Source organism: Panulirus ornatus, chromosome 20, assembly GCF_036320965.1.
Source record: "Panulirus ornatus isolate Po-2019 chromosome 20, ASM3632096v1, whole genome shotgun sequence".
NCBI lineage: Eukaryota > Metazoa > Arthropoda > Malacostraca > Decapoda > Palinuridae > Panulirus > Panulirus ornatus.
The window spans coordinates 33,419,855-33,442,583 of record NC_092243.1 but is presented as its reverse complement, the minus strand read 5'-3'; positions in this window follow the sequence as shown (position 1 = coordinate 33,442,583).

The following is a 22,729-nucleotide window of genomic DNA, read 5'->3' as shown; positions in this document are numbered from 1 at the left end:
TGGGAGCTCTGCCCTTACACTAAGACCTGCTCCAGGGATGTAACAAAGCTTTACGTAAAGTAAGATTTGTCAATATAAATGCAGAGATAAATGTAGAGATGAACTGGAAACATCAGGTTAGGTTACATGACCTGCCATATGAGTCTGGGTGGGGTGTTGGAGTCAGTAGTACACTGACCTAATGAAATACTATGTACTGGAATGATACCCTAGTTTTAAATATGGATTGTTTGTTTTATACTAATTACCTGTTGAGAACGTCTAAGCACTTTACTTGGTCAGTGGACTCCCAATAGCATGACATTTGCTGGCAATACGTGGTCATGACCCAAGCTCACCAAAACACATACGACAGATCTTGTGACCTAACCTGAGGCTGCCACCTTCACACTTCCAAATAAAGTCCTATTGTATGAGCACGAAATGAAGAGTTCCCACAATAAATTTCTTTTATCTTCAGTGTTGGTTATAACTCTATCCATCAATGCGACATAAATTTCACGATATATATATATATATATATATATATATATATATATATATATATATATATATATATATATATATATATATATATATATATATAACAAGTGATAACAAGTAGTGGTGATGTGAGAAGGAGATGGAGTGAGTATTTTGAAGGTTTGTTGAATGTGTTTGATGATAGAGTGGCAGATATAGGGTGTTTTGGTCGAGGTGGTGTGCAAAGTGAGAGGGTTAGGGAAAATGATTTGGTAAACAGAGAAGAGGTAGTGAAAGCTTTGCGGAAGATGAAAGCCGGCAAGGCAGCAGGTTAGAATGGTATTGCAGTGGAATTTATTAAAAAAGGGGGTGACTGTATTGTTGACTGGTTGGTAAGGTTATTTAATGTATGTATGACTCATGGTGAGGTGCCTGAGGATTGGCGGAATGCGTGCATAGTGCCATTGTACAAAGGCAAAAGGGGATAAGAGTGAGTGCTCAAATTACAGAGGTATAAGTTTGTTGAGTATTCCTGGTAAATTATATGGGAGGGTATTGATTGAGAGGGTGAAGGCATGTACAGAGCATCAGATTGGGGAAGAGCAGTGTGGTTTCAGAAGTGGTAGAGGATGTGTGGATCAGGTGCTTGCTTTGAAGAATGTATGTGAGAAATACTTAGAAAAGCAAATGGATTTGTATGTAGCATTTATGGATCTGGAGAAGGCATATGATAGAGTTGATAGAGATGCTCTGTGGAAGGTATTAAGAATATATGGTGTGGGAGGAAAGTTGTTAGAAGCAGTGAAAAGTTTTTATCGAGGATGTAAGGCATGTGTACGTGTAGGAAGAGAGGAAAGTGATTGGTTCTCAGTGAATGTAGGTTTGCGGCAGGGGTGTGTGATGTCTCCATGGTTGTTTAATTTGTTTATGGATGGGGTTGTTAGGGAGGTAAATGCAAGAGTTTTGGAAAGAGGGGCAAGTATGAAGTCTGTTGGGGATGAGAGAGCTTGGGAAGTGAGTCAGTTGTTGTTCGCTGATGATACAGCGCTGGTGGCTGATTCATGTAAGAAACTGCAGAAGCTGGTGACTGAGTTTGGTAAAGTGTGTGGTAGAAGAAAGTTAAGAGTAAATGTGAATAAGAGCAAGGTTATTAGGTACAGTAGGGTTGAGGATCAAGTCAATTGGGAGGTGAGTTTGAATGGAGAAAAACTGGAGGAAGTGAAGTGTTTTAGATATCTGGGAGTGGATCTGGCAGCGGATGGAACCATGGAAGCGGAAGTGGATCATAGGGTGGGGGAGGGGGCGAAAATTCTGGGAGCCTTGAAGAATGTGTGGAAGTCGAGAACATTATCTCGGAAAGCAAAAATGGGTATGTTTGAAGGAATAGTGGTTCCAACAATGTTGTATGGTTGCGAGGCGTGGGCTATGGATAGAGTTGTGCGCAGGAGGATGGATGTGCTGGAAATGAGATGTTTGAGGACAATGTGTGGTGTGAGGTGGTTTGATCGAGTGAGTAACGTAAGGGTAAGAGAGATGTGTGGAAATAAAAAGAGCGTGGTTGACAGAGCAGAAGAGGGTGTTTTGAAGTGGTTTGGGCACATGGAGAGAATGAGTGAGGAAAGATTGACCAAGAGGATATATGTGTCGGAGGTGGAGGGAACGAGGAGAAGAGGGAGACCAAATTGGAGGTGGAAAGATGGAGTGAAAAAGATTTTGTGTGATCGGGGCCTGAACATGCAGGAGGGTGAAAGGAGGGCAAGGAATAGAGTGAATTGGAGCGATGTGGTATACCGGGGTTGACGTGCTGTCAGTGGATTGAATCAAGGCATGTGAAGCGTCTGGGGTAAACCATGGAAAGCTGTGTAGGTATGTATATTTGCGTGTGTGGACGTATGTATATACATGTGTATGGGGGGGGTTGGGCCATTTCTTTCGTCTGTTTCCTTGCGCTACTTCGCAAACGCGGGAGACAGCGACAAAGTATAATAAAAAATATATATGAATATATATATATATATATATATATATATATATATATATATATATATATATATATATATATATATATATATATTATTATGTATTTATTTATTTTGCTTTGTCGCTGTCTCCCGCGTTTGCGAGGTAGCACAAGGAACCAGACGAAAGAAATGGCCCAACCCACCCCCATACACATGTATATACATACACGTCCACACACACAAATATACATACCTATACATCTCAATGTACACATATATATACACACACAGACACACACATATATACCCATGCACACAATTCACACTGTCTGCCCCTACTCATTCCCATCGCCACCCCGCCACACATGGAATACCATCCCCCTCCCCCCTCATATGTGCGAGGTAACGCTAGGAAAAGACAACAAAGGCCCCATTCGTTCACACTCAGTCTCCAGCTGTCATACAATAATGCCCGAAACCACAGCTCCCTTTCCACATCCAGGCCCCAAACAACTTTCCATGGTTTACCCCAGACGCTTCACATGCCCTGATTCAATCCACTGACATCACGTCAACCCCGGTATACCGTATCGATCCAATTCACTCTATTCCTTGCCCGCCTTTCACCCCCCTGCATGTGCAGGCCCCGATCACACAAAATCTTTTTCACTCCATCTTTCCACCTCCAATTTGGTCTCCCACTTCTCCTCGTTCCCTCCACCTCCGACACATATATCCTCTTGGTCAATCTTTCCTCACTCATTCTCTCCATGTGCCCAAACCATTTCAAAACACCCTCTTCTGCTCTCTCAACCACGCTCTTTTTATTTCCACACATCTCTCTTACCCTTACATTACTTACTCGATCAAACCACCTCACACCACACATTGTCCTCAAACATCTCATTTCCAGCACATCCACCCTCCTGCGCACAACTCTATCCATAGCCCACGCCTCGCAATCATACAACATTGTTGGAACCACTATTCCTTCAAACATACCCATTTCTGCTTTCCGAGATAATGTTCTAGACTTCCACATATTCTTCAAGGCTCCCAGGATTTTCGCCCCCTCCCCCACCCTATCATTCACTTCCGTTTCCATGGTTCCATCCGCTGCCAGATCCACTCCCAGATATCTAAAACACTTTACTTCCTCCAGTTTTTCTCCATTCAAACTTACCTCCCAATTGACTTGACTCTCACCCCTACTGTACCTAATAAGCTTGCTCTTATTCACATTTACTCTTAACTTTCTTCTTTCACACACTTTACCAAACTCAGTCACCAGCTTCTGCAGTTTCTCACCCGTATCAGTAACCAGCGCTGTATCATCAGCGAACAACACCTGACTCTCATCCACAACAGACCGCATACTTGCCCCTCTCTCCAAAACTCCTTAACAACCACATCCATAAAAAAATTAAACAACCATGGAGACATCACCCATCCCTGCCGCAAACCAACATACACTGAGAACCAATCACTTTCCTCTCTTACTACACGTACTCATGCCTTTTCACTACTTCTAACAACTTACCTCTCGTACCATATATTCTTAATACCTTCCACAGGGCATCTCTATCACCTCTATCATGTGCCTTCTCTAGATCTATAAATGCTACATACAAATCCATTTGCTTTTCTAAGTATTTCACACATACATTTTTCAAGGCAAACAACTGGTCCACATATCCTCTACCACTTCTGAAACCACACGGCTCTTCCCCAATCTGATGCTCTGTACATACCTTCACCCTCTCAATCAATACCCTCCCATATAATTTACCAGGAATACTCAACAAACTTATACCTCTGTAATTTGAGCACTCACTTTTATCCCCTTTGCCTTTGTACAATGGCACTATATAAGCATTCCGGCAGTCTTCAGGCACCTCACCATGAGTCATACATACATTAAATAACCTTAACAACCAGTCAACAATACAGTCATCCCCTTTTTTTCAATAATTGAATATATATATATATATATATATATATATATATATATATATATATATATATATATATATATATATATATATATTTATTTATTTTTTTTATTATACGTTGTCGCTGTCTCCCGCATTAGCGAGGTAGCGCAAGGAAACAGACGAAAGAATGGCCCAACCCACCCACATACACATGTATAAACATACACGTCCGCACACAGCACATATACATATCTAAACATCTCAACGTATACATATATATATATATATATATATATATATATATATATATATATATATATATATATATATATATACATATATATATATATATATATATATATATATATATATATATATATATATATATACCAGACAGAGTGGCAGATATAGGGTGTTTTGGTCGAGGTGGTGTGCAAAGTGAGAGGGTTAGGGAAAATGATTTGATAAACAGAGAAGAGGTAGTAAAAGCTTTGCGGAAGATGAAAGCCGGCAAGGCAGCAGGTTTGGATGGTATTGCAGTGGAATTTATTAAGAAAGGGGGGTGACTGTATTGTTGACTGGTTGGTAAGGTTATTTAATGTATGTATGACTCATGGTGAGGTGCCTGAGGATTGGCGGAATGCGTGCATAGTGCCATTGTACAAAGGCAAAGGGGATAAGAGTGAGTGCTCAAATTACAGAGGTATAAGTTTGTTGAGTATTCCTGGTAAATTATATGGGAGGGTATTGATTGAGAGGGTGAAGGCATGTACAGAGCATCAGATTGGGGAAGAGCAGTGCGGTTTCAGAAGTGGTAGAGGATGTGTGGATCAGGTGTTTGCTTTGAAGAATGTATGTGAGAAATACTTAGAAAAGCAAATGGATTTGTATGTAGCATTTATGGATCTGGAGAAGGCATATGATAGAGTTGATAGAGATGCTCTGTGGAAGGTATTAAGAATATATGGTGTGGGAGGCAAGTTGTTAGAAGCAGTGAAAAGTTTTTATCGAGGATGTAAGGCATGTGTACGTGTAGGAAGAGAGGAAAGTGATTGGTTCTCAGTGAATGTAGGTTTGCGGCAGGGGTGTGTGATGTCTCCATGGTTGTTTAATTTGTTTATGGATGGGGTTGTAAAGGAGGTGAATGCAAGAGTCCTGGAAAGAGGGGCAAGTATGAAGTCTGTTGGGGATGAGAGAGCTTGGGAAGTGAGTCAATTGTTGTTCGCTGATGATACAGCGCTGGTGGCTGATTCATGTGAGAAACTGCAGAAGCTGGTGACTGAGTTTGGTAAAGTGTGTGGAAGAAGAAAGTTGAGAGTAAATGTGAATAAGAGCAAGGTTATTAGGTACAGTAGGGGTGAGGGTCAAGTCAATTGGGAGGTGAGTTTGAATGGAGAAAAACTGGAGGAAGTGAAGTGTTTTAGATATCTGGGAGTGGATCTGTCAGCGGATGGAACCATGGAAGCGGAAGTGGATCATAGGGTGGGGGAGGGGGCGAAAATTTTGGGAGCCTTGAAAAATGTGTGGAAGTCGAGAACATTATCTCGGAAAGCAAAAATGGATATGTTTGAGGGAATAGTGGTTCCAACAATGCTGTATGGTTGCGAGGCGTGGGCTATGGATAGAGATGTGCGCAGGAGGATGGATGTGCTGGAAATGAGATGTTTGAGGACAATGTGTGGTGTGAGGTGGTTTGATCGAGTAAGTAACGTAAGGGTAAGAGAGATGTGTGGAAATAAAAAGAGCGTGGTCGAGAGAGCAGAAGAGGGTGTTTTGAAATGGTTTGGGCACATGGAGAGAATGAGTGAGGAGAGATTGACCAAGAGGATATATGTGTCGGAGGTGGAGGGAACGAGGAGAAGAGGGAGACCAAATTGGAGGTGGAAAGATGGAGTGAAAAAGATTTTGTGTGATCGGGGCCTGAACATGCATGAGGGTGAAAGGAGGGCAAGAAATAGAGTGAATTGGAGTCATGTGGTATACAGGGGTTGACGTGCTGTCAGTGGATTGAAGCAAGGCATGTGAAGCGTCTGGGGTAAACCATGGAAAGCTGTGTAGGTATGTATATTTGCGTGTCTGGACGTGTGTATGTACATGTGTATGGGGGGGGGGGGGGGGGGGGGGGGGGGGGGGGGTTGGGCCATTTCTTTCGTCTGTTTCCTTGCGCTACCTCGCAAACGCGGGAGACAGCGACAAAGTATAAAAAAAAAAAAAAAAAAAAAAAAAAAAAAAAAAAAAAAAATATATATATATATATATATATATATATATATATATATATATATATATATATATGAAGTACGAAGTCTGTTTGGGATGAGAGAGCCTGGGAAGCGAGTCAGCCGCTGCTCGCCGACGACACAGCGCCGGCGGCCGACCCATGTGAGAAACCGCAGAAGCCGGTGACTGAGCCCGGCAAAGTGTGTGAAAGAAGAAAGCTAAGAGTAAATGTGAACAAGAGCAAGGTCATCAGGCACAGTAGGGCTGAGGGCCAAGTCAACCGGGAGGCAAGCCCGAATGGAGAAAAACCGGAGGAAGCAAAGTGCCCTAGACATCCGGGAGCGGACACGGCAGCGGATGGAACCACGGAAGCGGAAGCGGATCACAGGGTGGGGGAGGGGGCGAATGTGTGTATATATATATATATATATATATATACATATATATATATATTTATATATATATATATATATGTATATATATATATATATATATATATATATATATATATATATATATATATATATATATATATATATATATATATATATATATATTCATTTCTTATTTTGCTTTGTCGCTGTCTCCCGCGTTAGCGAGGTACCGCAAGGAAACATACGAAAAAATGGCCCAACCCGCCACATACACATGTATATACATACACGTCCACACACGCAAATATACATACCTATACATCTCAATGTACACATATATATACACACACAGACATATACATATATACACATGTACATAATTCATACTGTCTGCCTTTATTTATTCCCATCGCCACCCCGCCACACATGGAATAACAACCCCCTCCCACCTCATGTGTGCGAGGTAGCGCTAGGAAAAGACAACAAAGGCCCCATTCGTTCACACTCAGTCTCTAGCTGTCATGTAATAATGCACCGAAACCACAGTTCCCTTTCTACATCCAGGCCCCACAGAACTTTCCATGGTTTACCCCAGACGCTTCACATGCCCAGGTTCAATCCACTGACAGGACGTCGACCCCGGTATACCACATCGGTCCAATTCACTCTATTCCTTGCACGCCTTTCACCCTCCTGCATATTCAGGCCCCGATCACTAAATTCTTTTTCACTCCATCTTTCCACCTCCAATTTGGTCTCCCACTTCTCGTTCCCTCCACCTCAGACACATATACCCTCTTGATCAATCTTTCCTCACTCATTCCCTCCATGTGACCAAACCATTTCAAAACACCCTCTTCTGCTCTCTCAGCCAAACTCTTTTTATTTACACACATCTCTCTTACCCTTACATTCCTTACTCGATCAAACCACCTCACACCACATATTGTCCTCAAACATCTCATGTCTAGCATATCCACCCTCCTGCGCACAACTTGATCCATAGCCCACGCCTCGCAGCCATACAACATTGTTGGAACCACTATTCCTTCAAACATACCCATTTTTGCTTTCCGAGATAATGTTCTCGACTTCCAAATATTCTTCAAGGCTCCAAGAATTTTTGCCCCCTCCCCCACCCTATCATTCACTTCCGCTTCCATGGTTCCATCAGCTGCCAGGTCCACTCCCAGATATCTAAAACACTTTACTTCCTCCAGTTTTTCTCCATTCAAACTTACCTCCCAATTGACTTGACCGTCAACTCTACTGTATCTAAAACCTTGCTCTTATTCACATTTACTCTTAACTTTCTTCTTTCACACACTTTACCAAACTCAGTCACCAGCTTCTGCAGTTTCTCACATGAATCTACCACAGGCGCTGTATCATTAGCGAACAACAACTGACTCACTTCCCAAGCTCTCTCATCCACAACAGACTGCATACTTGCCCCTCTTTCCAAAACTCTTGCATTCACCTCCCTAACAACCCCATCCATAAACAAATTAAACAACCATGGAGACATCAAACATCCCTGCCGCAAAACTACATTTACTGAGAACCACTCACTTTCCTCTCTTCCTACACGTACACATGCCTTACATCCTCGATAAAAACTTTTCACTGCTTCTAACAACTTGACTCCCACACCATATATATTCTTAATACCTTCTACAGAGCATCTCTATCAACCCTATCATATGCCTTCTCCAGATCCATAAATGCTACATACAAATCCATTTGCTTTTCTAAGTATTTCTCACATACATTCTTCAAAGCAAACACCTGATCCACACATCCTCTACCACTTCTGAAACCACACTTCTCTTCCCCAATCTGATGCTCTGTACATGCCTTCACCCTCTCAATCAATACCCTCCCATATAATTTACCAGGAATACTCAACAAACTTATACCTCTGTAATTTGAGCACTCACTCTTATCCCCGTTTCCCTTTGTACAATGGAACTATGCAAGCATTCCGCCAATCCTCAGGCACCTCACCATGAATCATACATACATTAAATAACCTTACCAACCAGTCAACAATACAGTCACCCCGTTTCTTAATAAATTCCACTTCAATACCATCCAAACCTGCTGCCATGCCGGCTTTCATCTTCCGCAAAGATTTTACTACCTCCTCTCTGTTTACCAAATCATTTTCCCTAACCCTCTCACTTTGCACACTACCTCGACCAAAACACTCAACATCTGCCTCTCTATCATCAAACTCATTCAACAAACCTTCAAAATATTCACTCCACCTCCTTCTCACATCACGACTATTTGTTATCACCTCCCCATTAGCCCCCTTCACTAAAGTTCCCATTTGCTCCCTTGTCTTACGCACTTTATTTACCTCCTTCCAAAACATCTTTTTATTCTCCCTAGAATTTAATGATACTCTCTCACCCCAACTCTCATTTGCCCTCTTTTTCACCTCTTGCACCTTTCTCTTGACCTCCTGTCTCTTTCTTTTATACCTCTCCCACTCATTTGCATTTTTTCCCTCCAAAAATCGTCCAAATGCCTCTCTCTTCTCTTTCACTAATAATCTTACTTCCTCATCCCACCACTCACTACCCTTTCTAATCAACCCACCTCCCACGCTTCTCATGCCACGAGCATCTTTTGCGCAATCCATCACTGCTTCCCTAAATACATCCCATTCCTCCCCCACTCCCCTTGCCTCCTTTGTTCTCACCTTTTTGCATTCTGAACTCAGTCTCTCCTGGTACTTCCTCACACAAGTCTCCTTCCCAAGCTCACTAACTCTCACCACTCTCTTCACCCCAACATTCTCTCTTCTTTTCTGAAAACCCCATACAAATCTTCACCTTCGCCTCCACAAGATAATGATCAGACATCCCTCCAGTTGCACCTCTCAGCACATTAACATCCAAAAGTCTCTCTTTCGTGCGTCTATCAATTAACACGTAATCCGATAACGCTCTCTGGCCATCTCTCCTACTTACATACGTATACTTATGTATATCTCGCTTTTTAAACCAGGTATTCCCAATCACCAGTCCTTTTTCAGCACATAAATCTACAAGCTCTTCACCATTTCCATTTACAACACTGAACACCCCATGTATACCAATTATTCCCTCAACTGCCACATTACTCACCTTTGCATTCAAATCACCCATCACTATAACCCGGTCTTGCCCGGTCTTGTGCATCAAAACCACTAACACACTCATTCAGCTGCTCCCAAAACACTTGCCTCTCATGATCTTTCTTCTCATGCCCAGGTGCATATGCACCAATAATCACCCATCTCTCTCCATCAACTTTCAGTTTTACCCATATCAATCTAGAATTTACTTTCTTACACTCTATCACATACTCCCACAACTCCTGATTCAGGGGTAGTGCTACTCCTTCCCTTGCTCTTGTCCACACACATTTAGACATCCCAATCTGAGACTTCGAGAAGAGCACTCCTCGCGTGACTCCTTCTTCTGTTTCCCCATTTAGATAGTTAAAATACAAGGAGGGGAGGGTTTCTGGTCCCCCGCTCCCGTCCCCTTTAGTTACCTTAGTCGTTTTATATATATATATATATATGTCTAAATGTGTGTGGATGTAACCAAGATGTGAAAAAAGGAGAGATAGGTAGTATGTTTAAGGAAAGGAACCTGGATGTTTTGGCTCTCAGTGAAACGAAGCTCAAGGGTAAAGGGGAAGAGTGGTTTGGGAATGTCTTGGGAGTAAAGTCAGGGGTTAGTGAGAGGACAAGAGCAAGGGAAGGAGTAGCACTACTCCTGAAACAGGAGTTGTGGGAGTATGTGATAGAACGTGAGAAAGTATATTCTAGATTGATATGAGTAAAACTGAAAGTTGATGGAGAGAGATGGGTGATTATTGGTGCATATGCACCTGGGCATGAGAAGAAAGATCATGAGAGGCAAGTGTTTTGGGAGCAGCTGAATGAGTGTATTAGTGGTTTTGATGCACGAGACCGGATTATATTGATAGGTGATTTGAATGCAAAGGTGAGTAATGTGGCAGTTGAGGGAATAATTGGTATACATGGGGTGTTCAGTGTTGTAAATGGAAATGGTGATGATCTTGTAGATTTATGTGCTGAAAAAGGACTAGTGATTGGGATTACCTGGTTTAAAAAGCGAGATATACATAAGTATACGTATGTAAGTAGGAGAGGTGGCCAGAGAGCATTATTTGATTAGCTGTTAATTGATAGGCGCGCGAAAAAGATACTTTTGGATGTTAATGTGCTGAGAGGTGCAACTGGAGGGATGTCTGATCATTATCTTGTGGAGGCGAAGGTGAAGATTTGTGGGGGTTTTCAGAAAAGAAGAGAGAATGTTGGGGTGAAGAGAGTGGTGAGAGTTAGTGAGCTTGGGAAGGAGACTTGTGTGAGGAAGTACCAGGAGAGACTGAGTTCAGAATGCAAAAACGTGAGAACAAAGGAGGCAAGGGGAGTGGGGGAGGAATGGGATGTATTTAGGGAAGCAGTGATGGATTGCGCAAAAGATGCTTGTGGCATGAGAAGCGTGGGAGGTGGGTTGATTAGAAAGGGTAGTGAGTGGTGGGATGAGGAAGTAAGATTATTAGTGAATGAGAAGAGAGAGGCATTTGGACGATTTTTGCAGGGAAAAAATACAAATGAGTGGGAGATGTATAAAAGAAGAGGCAGGAGGTCAAGAGAAAGGTGCAAGAGGTGAAAAAGAGGGCAAATGAGAGTTGGGGTGAAAGAGCATCATTAAAATTTAGGGAGAATAAAAAGATGTTTTGGAAGGAGGTAAATTGAGTGCGTAAGACAAGGGAGCAAATGGTAACTTCAGTGAGGGGGGTTAATGGGGAGGTGATAACAAGTAGTGGTGATGTGAGAAGGAGATGGAGTGAGTATTTTGAAGGTCTGTTGAATGTGTTTGATGATAGAGTGGCAGATATAAGGTGTTTTGGTCGAGGTGGTGTGCAAAGTGAAAGGGTTAGGGAAAATGATTTGGTAAACAGAGAAGAGGTAGTAAAAGCTTTGCGAAAGATGAAAGCCGGCAAGACAGCAGGTTTGGATGGTATTGCAGTGGAATTTATTAAAAAACGGGGTGACTGTATCGTTGACTGGTTGGTAAGGTTATTTAATGTATGTATGATTCATGGTGAGGTGCCTGAGGATTGGCGGAATGCTTGCATAGTTCCATTGTACAAAGGGAGAGGGGATAAGAGTGAGTGCTCAAATTACAGAGGTATAAGTTTGTTGAGTATTCCTGGTAAATTGTATGGGAGGGCATTGATTGAGAGGGTGAAGGCATGTACAGTGCATCAGATTGGGGAAGAGCAGTGTGGTTTCAGAAGTGGTAGAGGATGTGTGGATCAGGTGCCTGCCTTGAGGAATGTATGTGAGAAATACTTAGAAAAGCAAATGGATTTGTATGTAGCATTTATGGATCTGGAGAAGGCATATGATAGAGTTGATAGAGATGCTCTGTGGAAGGTATTAAGAATATATGGTGTGGGAGGCAAGTTGTTAGAAGCAGTGAAAGTTTTTATCGAGGATGTAAGGTATGTGTACGTGTAGGAAGAGAGGAAAGTGATTGGTTCTCAGTGAATGTAAGTTTGCGGCAGGGGTGTGTGATGTCTCCATGGTTGTTTAATTTGTTTATGGATGGGGTTGTTAGGGAGGTGAATGCAAGAGTTTTGGAAAGAGGGGCAAGTACGCAGTCTGTTGTGGATGAGAGAGCTTGGGAAGTGAGTCAGTTGTTGTTCGCTGATGATACAGCGCTGGTGGCTGGTTCATGTGAGAAACTGCAGAAGCTGGTGACTGCGTTTGGTAAAGTGTGTGAAAGAAGAGAGTTAAGAGTAAATGTGAATAAGAGCAAGGTTATTAGGTATAGTAGGGTTGAGGTTCAAGTCAATTGGAAGGTAAGTGTGAATGGAGAAAAACTGGAGGAAGTAAAGAGTTTTAGATATCTGGGAGTGGATCTGGCAGCGGATGGAACCATGGAAGCGTAAGTGAATCATAGGGTAGGGGAGGGGGCGAAAATTCTGGGAGCCTTGAAGAATGTTTGGAAGTCGAGAACACTATCTCGGAAAGCAAAAATTGGTATGTTTCCAGGAATAGTGGTTCCAACAATGATGTATGGTTGCGAGGCGTGGGCTATGGATAGAGTTGTGCGCAGGAAGGTGGATGTACTGGAAATGAGGTGGTTGAGGACAATATGTGGTGTGAGGTGGTTTGATCGAGTAAATAATGTAAGGGTAAGAGAGATGTGTGGAAATAAAATGAGTGTGGTTTAGGGAGCAGAGGAGGGTGTTTTGAAATGGTTTGGTCACATGGAGAGAATGAGTGAGGAAAGATTGACAAAGAGGATATATGTGTCGGAGGTGGAGGGAACGAGGAGAAGTGGGGGACCAAATTGGAGGTGGAAAGATGGAGTGAAAAAGATTTTGAGTGATCGGGGCCTAAACATGCAGGAGGGTGAAAGGCGTGCAAGGAATAGAGTGAATTGGAACGATGTGGTATACCGGGGTCGACGTGCTGTCGATGGATTGAACCAGGGCATGTGAAGCGTCTGGGGTAAACTATGGAACATTCTGTGAGGCCTGGATGTGGAAAGGGAGCTGTGGTTTCGGTACATTATTACATGACTGCTAGAGACCGAGTGTGAGCGAATGGGGCCTTTGTTGTCTTTTCCTAGCGCTACCTCGCACGCATAAGGTGGGAGGGGGTTGTTATTCCATGTGTGGCGGGGGGGCGATGGGAATAAATAACGGCAGACAGTATGAATTGTGTACATGTGTATATATGTATATGTCTGTTTGTGTATATATATGTGTACATTGAGATGTATAGGTATGTATATTTGCGTCTGTGGACGTGTATGTATATACATGTGTATGTGGGAGGGTTGAGCCATTCTTTCGTCTGTTTCCTTGCGCTACCTCGCTAACGCGGGAGACAGCGACAAAGCAAAATAAGAATAACATATATATATATATATATATATATATATATATATATATATATATATATATATATATATATATATATATATATATATATACTTCCACAGAGTAAGTAGCACTTTCGTTTTCTCTGCTTCGCTCTAGTTTCACGCCTCACTTGCTCATTCCGGGATATGCAATTCATCAAAGAACCTTTTTGCTCTTTAGATGATCTCTAAGGAGATCCCCTCCTTTGTAATCGACGGTAATGCAGAGGTAAGACTTTGATCCTTTGACAAGGGACATCATTGAGGTAAATGCCACAATCAGGATAATATTACATGACTTAGGGAAGATAAAGGGTAGCGCTTTTAGTCCTTGTGATAAGAAGTTTAAATTTAGTTACATTTCATTTACTCTCTGTGTTTGTGGTCTTGACGATAAGCAGAAGCCCAAGATTGACTTGGGTGTCTGGAGAATGGCAGTAATTGGCTAGTGTGGTAACAATGAATGAGACGTGCGACTTTGCGGAGGAATGATCAAAGTAGCTACTCTCTTTAAAGATGCAAAGGATCTTTGATGACAATATAGGTTTTTAGGATACTGAAAAAAGGTAGAATGTAACAATATATTTCAACTACAGCCACTTGTTTTTTATCGATAACCTATCCAAGATTCTTCTAGCCTACCCACGCCTAATTTGATCCTATTGCCAAACTATCCGAACCTAAGGAAAAATAACTGTAACTAGATTAATCTGGGCGTTATAGTTTTGATACCGTAAAGTAGAGCACTTGATTGTTTCTACTAACGTAACATACTTTAACCTAAGTAACCCGATCCCAAATCAAATTAGTTTAAACAATATGAATTGGTTCTGATGTAACGTAAACAACTTTGTAGAACAACGATAAAATTCATACAGTTACACTGTTCGAGGTAAACAGCGATCCTTCAGCAAAACATGCACAAAGGTTGGGTCCTTGTGTGTCCTCATGCTTATGATTGATGTCCTTTTGATGTATCGTCTCGATGCAAGTACCTTGACGACTCAGCCCTTGTTATGAGAGTTGGCATCAGGATCCTTTTTACACCGACCTCTAAAACACACACTTACCGGAATCCAGAACGTAACCACCACCAAAGACTTCGCAATAACCAAATCTTCAACCGTACATCAACTTTGCTGTCAAATATTTCTACTATACTCCTCCAAATACTTCTCCTATACTGTTCCAAATATTTCTTCAACTATACTGTTCCAAATACTTCTTCTACGCTACTCTCTTACTAGGCACAAGCTCCGCTCGATCTGAGCATTCTACCAAACTTTTCATTGTCACCTTCCACGGTAAACTATGCTAGAAGGAACTCGGTTATGCCAAAATCAGATCTTTTAGCTTTTGTGTTTATATTCATCGTCGACTCCAGATACTTGGACAACCTATGCCTGAACTTAAAAGGCACTTGCAGATTTTTATTCTTCTCTCACTCGCCTACTTTGCTCCAAGATGTTATCTTCTTTATCCATTAGGGAAAAGGAACTGATAAAAACTATATAGATAGTCGTACATGATTGCCTTCACGCCCCCGTACACCAGTCATCTAGAGTTGCATAACATGCTAAGTATTTCCGATTCTTTCCAACCATCTCCTGGACGTCAAGTGATGTTTCGTGAGGAGGTTACGTAATGCCTCATCCTCGTCACCTCCTGTTACCTGAGATCTCTGAGAGAGAGGTAACGTCTACACAGACACATAGGTCCATGTTTCACGCTGACGTAATACACACACACACACACACACACACACACACACACACAAACACATACACACACACACACACACACACACACACACACACACACACACACATATACACTCTAACGATGGAGAATCTTAGTCATAAAGAGGCAGACTAGGGTACTTTGGATTCTCCTGTTGGTAAGAAGTTATGGACAGTTTTTCTTCTTTTTTTCTTTTACGGAGCATAAAGAAAAGGTCTTATAATATGTTCGAGAACATAATAGTATGTGGGACTGGCATATACACCAGCACTGCTAGATCTTAGTTTCCCACATACTAGCATGTATGCTGATGGTAAACATATATATATATATATATATATATATATATATATATATATATATATATATATATATATATATATATATATATATATATCTTTTTATTCTCCCTAAAATTTAATGATACTCTCTCACCCCAACTCTCATTTGCCCTTTTTTTCACCTCTTGCACCTTTCTCTTGACCTCCTGTCTCTTTCTTTTATACATCTCCCACTCAATTGCATTTTTTCCCTGCAAAAATCGTCCAAATGCCTCTCTCTTCTCTTTCACTAATACTCTTACTTCTTCATCCCACCACTCACTACCCTTTCTAATCAACCCACCTCCCACTCTTCTCATGCCACAAGCATCTCTTGCGCAATCCATCACTGATTCCCTAAATACATCCCATTCCTCCCCCACTCCCCTTACTTCCATTGTTCTCACCTTTTTCCATGTTCCATGTTCTGGAAGGAGGTAAATAAAGTGCGTAAGACAAGGGAGCAAATGGGAACTTCAGTGAAGGGCGCAAATGGGGATGTGATAACAAGTAGTGGTGATGTGAGAAGGAGATGGAGTGAGTATTTTGAAGGTTTGTTGAATGTGTTTGATGATAGAGTGGCAGATATAGGGTGTTTTGGTCGAGGTGGTGTGCAAAGTGACAGGGTTAGGGAAAATGATTTGGTAAACAGAGAAGAGGTAGTGAAAGCTTTGCGGAAGATGAAAGCCGGCAAGGCAGCAGGTTTGGATGGTATTGCAGTGGAATTTATTAAAAAAAGGGGGTGACTGTATTGTTGACTGGTTGGTAAGGTTATTTAATGTATGTATGACTCATGGTGAGGTGCCTGAGGATTGGCGGAATGCGTGCACAGTGCCATTGTACAAAGGCAAAGGGGATAAGAGTGAGTGCTCAAATTACAGAGGTATAAGTTTGTTGAGTATTCCTGGTAAATTATATGGGAGGGTATTGATTGAGAGGGTGAAGGCTTGTACAGAGCATCAGATTGGGGAAGAGCAGTGTGGTTTCAGAAGTGGTAGAGGATGTGTGGATCAGGTGTTTGCTTTGAAGAATGTATGTGAGAAATACTTAGAAAAGCAAATGGATTTGTATGTAGCATTCATGGATCTGGAGAAGGCATATGATAGAGTTGATAGAGATGCTCTGTGGAAGGTATTAAGAATATATGGTGTGGGAGGAAAGTTGTTAGAAGCAGTGAAAAGTTTTTATCGAGGATGTAAGGCATGTGTACGTGTAGGAAGAGAGGAAAGTGATTGGTTCTCAGTGAATGTAGGTTTGCGGCAGGGGTGTGTGATGTCTCCATGGTTGTTTAATTTGTTTATGGATGGGGTTGTTAGGGAGGTAAATGCAAGAGTTTTGGAAAGAGGGGTAAGTATGAAGTCTGTTGGGGATGAGAGAGCTTGGGAAGTGAGTCAGTTGTTGTTTGCTGATGATACAGCGCTGGTGGCTGATTCATGTGAGAAACTGCAGAAGCTGGTGACTGAGTTTGGTAAAGTGTGTGGAAGAAGAAAGTTAAGAGTAAATGTGAATAAGAGCAAGGTTATTAGGTACAGTAGGGTTGAGGGTCAAGTCAATTGGGAGGTGAGTTTGAATGGAGAAAAACTGGAGGAAGTGAAGTGTTTTAGATATCTGGGAGTGGATCTGGCAGCGGATGGAACCATGGAAGCGGAAGTGGATCATAGGGTGGGGGAGGGGGCGAAAATTCTGGGGGCCTTGAAGAATGTGTGGAAGTCGAGCACATTATCTCGGAAAGCAAAAATGGGTATGTTTGAAGGTATAGTGGTTCCAACAATGTTGTATGGTTGCGAGGCGTGGGCTATGGATAGAGTTGTGCGCAGGAGGATGGATGTGCTGGAAATGAGATGTTTGAGGACAATGTGTGGTGTGAGGTGGTTTGATCGAGTGAGTAACGTAAGGGTAAGAGAGATGTGTGGAAATAAAAAGAGCGTGGTTGAGAGAGCAGAAGAGGGTGTTTTGAAGTGGTTTGGACACATGGAGAGAATGAGTGAGGAAAGATTGACCAAGAGGATATATGTGTCGGAGGTGGAGGGAACGAGGAGAAGAGGGAGACCAAATTGGAGGTGGAAAGATGGAGTGAAAAAGATTTTGTGTGATCGGGGCCTGAACATGCAGGAGGGTGAAAGGAGGGCAAGGAATAGAGTGAATTGGAGCGAGGTGGTATACCGGGGTTGACGTGCTGTCAGTGGATTGAATCAAGGCATGTGAAGCGTCTGGGGTAAACCATGGAAAGCTGTGTAGGTATGTATATTTGCGTGTGTGGACGTATGTATATACATGTGTATGGGGGGGGGGGGGTTGGGCCATTTCTTTCGTCTGTTTCCTTGCGCTACCTCGCAAACGCGGGAGACAGCGACAAAGTATAATAAAAAATAATAATAATATATATATATATATATATATATATATATATATATATATATATATATATATATATATATATATATATATATATATATATATATATATATATATATATATATATATAATTCATATCGTTACGCTCTTTTACATACTTTCGCAACTCCTACTTCAGGTGTAGTGTTACTACTTCCATAGCTCTTGTCCTCCTACAAACACCCGATTATTCTCCTAAGACATTTCCAAACCATTCTTCCTCTTTACTCTTAAGCTTTGTTTCACTCAAAGCCATATCATCCAGGTTTCTTTTCTCAAATATACTACCTATCGCTCCTCTCTTCTCATCTTCGTTACATCCACACATTTAGAAACCACACCCTGAGCCTTTTCGTAGAATGAGCAATCTCTGTTTGGCTTTCTTTGCTCCTTTTGGAAATTGAAACACAAGAAGAAGGGTCTTCCAGCCCCTTGATCTCGGCCCCTTTAGTCGCTAACTACGATTGGCAGGCAATGTGGAAGTAAAAGTCTTTCTTCAGATTAGGTTAGTCTGACATAGGAACAGACGACGTGTGGTTAGGCTCGCAAAGTCTTAATTAGGTTAATGATATAAAGCAGGCCATTATAGCTGGGGTATACTATTATAGTCTACCTTTCTCGGTAGATCCTTCGCATCTTTAAAGAGAGTAGCTACTTTGATCTTTCCATCCCCAAGTCACACGTCTCATTCATTATTATCACACTAACTCTTACTGCCATTCTCCAGACACTCAAGTCAATCTTGGTCTTCTACTTAACGTCAAGAGCACATTCAGAGCGAGTAATCAGAATGTAACTAAATTTACACTTCTTATCACAAGGACTAAAAGCGCAACCCTCTATCTTCCCTAAGTCATGTAAGATTATCCTGATTGTGGCATTTACCTCAATGATGTCCCTTGTCAGAGGATCAAAGTCTTACTTCTGCGTTACCGGCGAATTACAAAGGAGGGAATCTCCCTAGAGAATATTTAAAGTATAAAAGGGTTCTGTGGTGAATTGTATATCCCAGAAAGAGCAAGCAAGGCGGGAAACTGGAAGGAATCAGACAAAACCAAACCATTTGGAAGGAAGTATAACAAATTTGTGAGGAAAGATTGACATAGAGGATATATATGTCAGAGGTGGAGGGAACAAGGAGAAGCACGAGATCAAATTGGAGGTGGAAGGATGGAGTGAAAAAAGTTTGAGCGATCAGGGCCTTAACATACAGGAGGGTGAGAGGCGTGCAAGGGATAGAGTGAATTGGAACGATATGGTATACCGGGGTCGACCTACTGTTACTGGACTGAAACAGAACATGTGAGACGTCTGGGGTAAACCATGGAAAAGGTCTGTGGGGCCTAGATGTGAATAGGGAGCTGTAGTTTCAGCGCATTACATATAAGCTTTTTTGTCTGTTTTCCTGGCGCTACCTCGCTGAAGCAAAGGGTAGCGATGCTGTTTCATATGAGATGGGGTGGCGTCAGGAACAGATAAAGGCAAGTATAAGTATTTACAGATGTATATATGTATATGTCTTTGTAGGTGTATGTATATGTGTACATATTGATGTATATATGTATATGTATGTGCATGTGTGGGGGTTTCTGTATACTTATGTGTGTGCATATGAATGGATGGGCCATATATGTGTATATATATATATATATATATATATATATATATATATATATATATATATATATATATATATATATATACAAATATATATATATATATATATATATATATATATATATATATATATATATATATATATATATATATATATAATATATATATATATATATATATATATATATATATATATATATATATATATATATATATATATATATATATTATATATAAGGTGAGTAATGTGGCAGTTGAGGGAATAATTGGTATGCATGGGGTGTTCAGTGTTGTAAATGGAAATGGTGAAGAGCTTGTAGATTTATGTGCTGAAAAAGGACTGATGATTGGGAATACCTGGTTTAAAAAGCGAGATATACATAAGTATACTTATGTAAGTAGGAGAGATGGCCAGAGAGCGTTATTGGATTACGTGTTAATTGACAGGCGTGCGAAAGAGAGACTTTTGGATGTTAATGTGCTGAGAGGTGCAACTGGAGGGATGTCTGATCATTATCTTGTGGAGGCTAAGGTGAAGATTAGTATGGGTTTTCAGAAAAGAGGAGTGAATGTTGGGGTGAAGAAGGTGGTGAGAGTAAGTGAGCTTGGGAAGGAGACCTGTGTGGGGAAGTACCAGGAGAGACTGTGTACAGAATGGAAAAAGGTGAGAACAATGGAAGTAAGGGGAGTGGGGGAGGAATGGGATGTATTTAGGGAATCAGTGATGGATTGCGCAAAAGATGCTTGTGGCATGAGAAGAGTGGGAGGTGGGCTGTTTAGAAAGGGTAGTGAGTGGTGGGATGAAGAAGTAAGAGTATTAGTGAAAGAGAAGAGAGAGGCATTTGGACGATTTTTGCAGGGAAAAAATGCAACTGAGTGGGAGAAGTATAAAAGAAAGAGACAGGAGGTCAAGAGAAAGGTGCAAGAGGTGAAAAAAAGGGCAAATGAGAGTTGGGGTGAGAGACTATCAGTATATTTTAGGGAGAATAAAAAGATGTTCTAGAAGGAGGTAAATAAAGTGCGTAAGACAAGGGAGCAAATGGGAACTTCAGTGAAGGGCGTAAATGGGGAGGTGATAACAAGTAGTGGTGATGTGAGAAGGAGATGGAATGAGTATTTTGAAGGTTTGTTGAATGTGTCTGATGACAGAGTGGCAGATATAGGGTGTTTTGGTCGAGGTGGTGTGCAAAGTGAGAGGGTTAGGGAAAATGATTTGGTAAACAGAGAAGAGGTAGTAAAAGCTTTGCGGAAGATGAAAGCCGGCAAGGCAGCAGGTTTGGATGGTATTGCAGTGGAATTTATTAAAAAAGGGGGTGACTGTATTGTTGACTGGTTGGTAAGGTTATTTAATGTATGTATGACTCATGGTGAGGTGCCTGAGGATTGGCGGAATGCGTGCATAGTGCCATTGTACAAAGGCAAAGGGGATAAGAGTGAGTGCTCAAATTACAGAGGTATAAGTTTGTTGAGTATTCCTGGTAAATTATATGGGAGGGTATTGATTGAGAGGGTGAAGGCATGTACAGAGCATCAGATTGGGGAAGAGCAGTGCGGTTTCAGAAGTGGTAGAGGATGTGTGGATCAGGTGTTTGCTTTGAAGAATGTATGTGAGAAATACTTAGAAAAGCAAATGGATTTGTATGTAGCATTTATGGATCTGGAGAAGGCATATGATAGAGTTGATAGAGATGCTCTGTGGAAGGTATTAAGAATATATGGTGTGGGAGGCAAGTTGTTAGAAGCAGTGAAAAGTTTTTATCGAGGATGTAAGGCATGTGTACGTGTAGGAAGAGAGGAAAGTGATTGGTTCTCAGTGAATGTAGGTTTGCGGCAGGGGTGTGTGATGTCTCCATGGTTGTTTAATTTGTTTATGGATGGGGTTGTTAGGGAGGTAAATGCAAGAGTCCTGGAAAGAGGGGCAAGTATGAAGTCTGTTGGGGATGAGAGAGCTTGGGAAGTGAGTCAGTTGTTGTTCGCTGATGATACAGCGCTGGTGGCTGATTCATGTGAGAAACTGCAGAAGCTGGTGACTGAGTTTGGTAAAGTGTGTGGAAGAAGAAAGTTAAGAGTAAATGTGAATAAGAGCAAGGTTATTAGGTACAGTACGGTTGAGGGTCAAGTCAATTGGGAGGTGAGTTTGAATGGAGAAAAACTGGAGGAAGTGAAGTGTTTTAGATATCTGGGAGTGGATCTGTCAGCGGATGGAACCATGGAAGCGGAAGTGGATCATAGGGTGGGGGAGGGGGCGAAAATTTTGGGAGCCTTGAAAAATGTGTGGAAGTCGAGAACATTATCTCGGAAAGCAAAAATGGGTATGTTTGAAGGAATGGTGGTTCCAACAATGTTGTATGGTTGCGAGGCGTGGGCTATGGATAGAGTTGTGCGCAGGAGGATGGATGTGCTGGAAATGAGATGTTTGAGGACAATGTGTGGTGTGAGGTGGTTTGATCGAGTAAGTAACGTAAGGGTAAGAGAGATGTGTGGAAATAAAAAGAGCGTGGTTGAGAGATCAGAAGAGGGTGTTTTGAAATGGTTTGGGCACATGGAGAGAATGAGTGAGGAAAGATTGACCAAGAGGATATATGTGTCGGAGGTGGAGGGAACGAGGAGAAGAGGGAGACCAAATTGGAGGTGGAAAGATGGAGTGAAAAAGATTTTGTGTGATCGGGGCCTGAACATGCAGGAGGGTGTAAGGAGGGCAAGGAATAGAGTGAATTGGAGCGATGTGGTATACAGGGG